A 5,844-nucleotide genomic window follows, 5' to 3' on the forward strand; every position below is an offset into this window, starting at 1 on the left:
TTGCAACTTACACACGTTAAGCTCAAACCAGGAGCTAGGTTGCCATACAAAAAACGAATCCACCAAAGTAGCCTGCTATAGAAGGAATCAAACCCACAATTCAGGGCCTGATGGAAGCGGGGGTTTTGGTAAAAACAAAAAGGCCCTGCAATACTCCCATACCCAATACCCCCATACGTTGCTCTCAAAGATTCCACCTGATGCATGCTGGTATACAGTCATTGACTTATGGTCAGCTCAAACATCTGTTTGCATTCACTTATCAAAGTCAGTAATACACATACACGCGTCTAGAACAGGGTTATGTAGAGAGCCCGTCAATTTTTAACAGAGTGCTGGCTCAAGATCTGCAACACTTAGATGTTCCAAGTACTGTAATTCAGTATGTGGATGATTTGTTGTAGTCCCACAAAACACCAGTGTGAAAGAGACTCAATTTCAGTGTTAAACAGCGCTAGCAAAAGGAGGACACAAAGTCAGTAAAGAGAAACTTCAGTTCTGTCAAAAAGTTGAATACATACGAAGAACACTATGTGTTGCATTGTTGGAAGCTGAAGATTGTGAACCTCTGACAAATCTATCTTCTTTTATTCTGGCACAAGAAAAAGCTGATCCGTATGAGAAGTAAGTATGGTTGAAAAGGGGTACCATCAAGATTCAGCACCTAATGATGGTGTATGTGGACATGATCACACGAATAGGGAGAATGTGATACATCTTGGTTGTGGTTGATGGATTTAGTAGACAGATTGAGGCAATGCCAACAGTGCAACCAGACTATAAATCAGTGGCCAAGTTTTTGTGCAGATAGTTTTTTCCACAGTTTGGTCTACCAGATGCTATCAGCTCAGACAACAGACCACATTTTGTAGCACTGACAATCAAGACAATGCTAAAGATGCTAGGGATAAAGCAGAAGTTTGGAGCAATGGAACAAGCTAATGGTCCTTTAGAGGCCCATATGAGGGTCCTCCGCTTGAGCAATTCAAAAAAGAATTAACCAGTTATGTACAGCATTTAACTTGAATGCACAAAGTTATCTTTCAACAGGTGAAAGGTGCCACAGAAGAGAGGGAAGCTGCCATCCCAGACCAACTGCAGAGAGTAGGCCCAGGGTATACATCATAGTTTTCAAAGAAAGTGGGACCAACCCAGGTGTCAAGGTACATTTAAAGTAGTTTTATCAACCCCAACAGTTCTAAAGGTTGAACAGCATAAAACCAAAGGGGTGGTGATGGTCATGGCCAACTGCTCAAAAAGCCAATGTGTGCATGTTACCCCAGGAGGATCCATTAAACTAGTGAAACCTCATCAAAAACAACATATGTAAAAGTCTACAGGGAGAATTTTATAGTACATTTGGAAGGTTGAAAACATCAGAATGGGACATGCTAATGTTTTACAAGTGGATGCAGTACTTGGCCAGACAAGTAAGTGCATGGTGCTGTCTTATATGTTTACAACAAAGAATTCCCCTAAGGATGCCCCTCCAAGGTTTTGATTCAGAAGAATGTAATGAGCCGGATACTTGTTTCCTTACTGTGTGGTACAAATGGCAGAAGGATATGGAGGATGGACTGATGATAGCAATGTTTGCCCCAGATACTTATCAAGTGAACTTGAGTCTTGGATAACACCAGCGGTCAATATGGTAGAAAGGACAGTATTCCCATTTTGTATAGCGTGTGGAAACAATATGATAGGGGCATTAGCACTAAATTAAAACAGACCCCAGAGTGCAATGTAGGGGCAAGCATAAGAAAGGTCTTTTCAAAATATAATCTAAACACAACTGATAAGGCAGCTTTTCAATGCCAGCAGGTATTGATGGATGGTTCTTATCTATTCATTATTAGAAATAATACATTAGTACTAAAACTTGGTATCCTATATCATCTGGCAGATGTGTTTTGGTTGTGTGATGACGATAAAAAAGTAAAAATAGTATGACCGGCAAACTGGACAGGGATATGTACACAAGTCATGTTGACAGGGCAAGTAACAGTACTTGGCCCTCCACCACTAAATAAAAGTAGAGCTGAAAGAAGTCAAACTTGCTTATCTTTCTCCCATCCATTAGTTAATGTTGCTTGGAACCAGGAACCACATGCTGTGCCTTCAGACCATTAGGCTGTAGGAGAAGACTGGATTATCTCTGGACAGGTAGTGGGGAGCATACCACGACCATTTCTGGGCACAGTATCAAATGCACATTATTTAGCACACAAAGCACACACAGCAGATGGATAACTACCTGTGGTACAACCAATTGGACCATATCAGCAGCAGGAGCCATACATGAACAACTGCACTCAACCTCCCTAATGGCTATGCAAAATAGGTTTGCTATAGCCACATTGCAAGCAGAAGACCAAGGAGATGAGTGTTATACTGTTATTCCAATGCACACAGGTGAAGAAGGGAGCCTGACAAAAATGTTAGAAGACTTAAAGACACTATGGGATGAACATGTGCAAAACTCTAACTAGAACACCAAGGCACACACAATATGATACTGGTTTAACAATCTGTCCTGGAAGAAAATCTTACAGCTGATAGGAATGGCGATTGGAACACTGTTGTTGATTGTCATGGTTGTTATGTGTTGTGTGTTTTCTTTAATTCGGATTTTGATAAGCATAATGCTCAACTTAGTGACCAGACAGTTTCCCATTCAAATTCAAAATGAGATAGAAGTTGGAGTAGCACAGTTGATCTAACCTGATTCCACATATGACTAATCATGTGAACATCTCTATGAGGAAATTAATTTACAAAATGTAATATAATGTATAAAACCCCAAAAATGACAGAACCAAAAAAACAAGTATGAAGAAAGAATAAGGAGAAAGCAAAAAAATAGTATAGTATAATAAAGCTCCAACCCCAATACTAGATCTCTTACCATTTGGTCAAATACAGCTTCATGGATCTAAAACTATCTTACAATATCATGGCCATTCAGTGCAACAGAAGGGTATCCATTACTATCACCACCCTATGACATCCATTTGGAAAAAGTTTGCTGTAAGAACTGGCAAAAGGCAGAATGTTACCCGCTGTCACTAGGAATGACCATAGAGTGTAGATAGTGTAACACTACAGGGCAGTTCCAGCTGTGAACAAATGGCACCAACAGGGATGTGTTCCAGGTCCCCCGGGCGTGGGTCCAACTCTGCAAGGATGTGCACCAGGACTGGGTCGAATTCTGCTGAGACAACCAGCTCCAGGACCAGCAGATCTAGGATGGATGGCCCAGCAACCAAAAGCATCAGGTCAAGCAGTTCCAACTGGAAGTGCACTACAGGAACCTTTCCATCACCTGCCACCAAAGCCCTTACTGCTGCTCCAGCTGCTCCACGATGAGATGCCAATCCAACAACGAGGGATGCCAGTCTAACAGCAAGAACCACTGCCAATGTCCCAAGAGCCAGAAGAGGAGTCATACACTCCAACCTCCCCTACTCCAGGCCCTTCACCTACGTGGCCATGGTCAACACCCAGTGACCATGACCGGCAGCCCCAGTCTAATAAGGATCTACTCCCACAGCCATCTGCCAGTGCTGCAGTTAGAGATCACACTTCTAACATTAGTTCATTCATTGAAGCTGGAGACCAAAACGCACTGGCTAATTTATCAATACAGTAGTTTGAGACATGACAGCTAACCAGTCACAGGAGGAGGTTCAGACGTTGCGCCTCTTGAGGAAAAGGGCAATAAACCGCTACAGGGGCAATAAAACGATATCTGATCCGCAGACGTTGTTATTACAAAAGACTTCAGGACCAGGCGGAAGAATTGACCTGAAACAGAGATTACCACTTTCCGACAATTGCATGACTGTCATACATCTCAACACGCAGCCATATCGATCATCTTATACACTTATCACCTTCGATTATATTGTTTCATGGACTTTTATCATGGACTTGCCCAATCACAGACACACACAATACTCCACATTATAACCAAAGGGTTGTGCTTTCTGTGAGCACTGTGAGAACTATGTGTGAAGAGCATTAAGACTACTATGTCTGATGAAGTACACACACTGGACATTATATACAATCACATTATATATCACATAAGCATTGAACTTACATTGAATGCTATGGTATACTCACTTTGTATCGACAATAAACTTATGATGTAATATGTACCAAGCCAGCCTCCGTAAGTTGTAATGAAACTTAATACCCAAGCTTGCTAGCTATGTATAATCAGACAACCAGCCCATTGAACGATCATTAATCATCTCACAATGTGTGAATTTATGATACAATGTTATAAAACAGGATCCATGATTGCAGCCCTTTATCTGCTCATGTTTGAACCTGTTATGGAGTATTATACATTGTTTTGATGATTTGATAATGTGTGAAAATGTGTAACTAGATAGTCCCAAAGGGGGGAAATGTTGTAGTAAACTTTCATTAAATATGTAACCCTGCATTAATAAAATATTCTTTGCATTATAAACATACTAAATGTTAAACTTATAGACTTAATGTATCAGCTATAGGGGAGAGTGGGGTGAGTTGTGCCAGTTTTTACTTGAGGTGTCTTTAAAGTTAGGGCATGTCAGTAATGCCTCCAACTTGAATATGTAGATATATTTCAGGATGTTGTGCATCACTGAGAACAATAACTTTGGCTCTTAAATAAACTGTTTGAAAAATATGGCTTTTCAAAAAAAAGTGGTCTCTTGGCACAACTTGCCCCCAGTGCGGGGTAAGTTGTGCCTTTGGAGAAATTACATTGGGGTCAATTGTGCCATTGATTATTGAAGTGAAACAGAACATTTTCATCTCATATACTGTATCAAAGCAAGAAAAAATCAACACCAAATTACTTATAAAATGTTTATTTAAAGACAGCAGCACTTAAAACAAACAAGGCCTCTTTTTTTGTTAAGAGTGAACACCAATTCACCTGCATTATACAAGTTGTAAATGAACAAAAAACAACTGTGGGCTAATTATAACAGAGTCAGGCTACTACTCAAGATCCCACTTGCTGCAATCTTCTTCAACAAGGTCTATTTAAATTTTTAAGAACAAAATGAGGACTTAATCAACTGCAACTCTCCTCACTGACCCAGCATACTACTCGACATCCCACTTGTCAATGCTGCAGGGAAATATGAACTTCTGCTCCCTTCTGGCTGTACCACCAAGTTTTTGTGGTGTTGGAAGTTTCTTGAGCACATCACTTCTTGGGATGAGTCCTTCATCATTTTCTTTGAATGTGAAGATGGGCTTTCCATCCAAAGAAGTCTTCTGACTTCGCCTGAGAAACTTTGCACTTATGTCAGCGCCCTCAACCTTCTCCACCAATCCAATGTACTTATAGGATTTGGTTTTACCTGCAAAGTGCACAATGACAAAGTCACCTGCACACAAATCCTTGTCACCATTATCATCATTCTGTACATCTTCTGAACTATCATAGTCAGTGGTGTCGTTAAGCGGAGTGGTTATGTCACTTTCTTCTGAGCTACTGTAGACAACCACTTTCTTCTTGGTTTTGGTTTGTTTTGATCCTTTCAGAGCTTGTTTCTTCTCTTTTTCATTCTTTGTCTTCTCCTTTTCAGCCTTTCTCTTTCCTTTCTCATTGTGTGCCTTCTCCAGCTCCAGCTTTTCTGGTGTGTTGGTCAGGATTTTGGTTTTTACTTTCTTTCTTTTCATTCTTAGTTTACTTGCTGTCACTTTAGGGAAGGGAAGTATGTCTTTTGGAGATACATACTCTGAATGGGCAGGAGAACCAGTTTCATCACTTAAGGATGAGTGCTCAGGATTCAGTTTAGGCAGCGTGGCAGGTGTCTCCCCTGGGTCTGGAACTGC

This window comes from Seriola dumerili, unplaced genomic scaffold (genome assembly GCF_002260705.1).
Source record: "Seriola dumerili isolate Sdu_G_001 unplaced genomic scaffold, Sdu_1.0 BDQW01000070.1, whole genome shotgun sequence".
Lineage (NCBI taxonomy): Eukaryota > Metazoa > Chordata > Actinopteri > Carangiformes > Carangidae > Seriola > Seriola dumerili.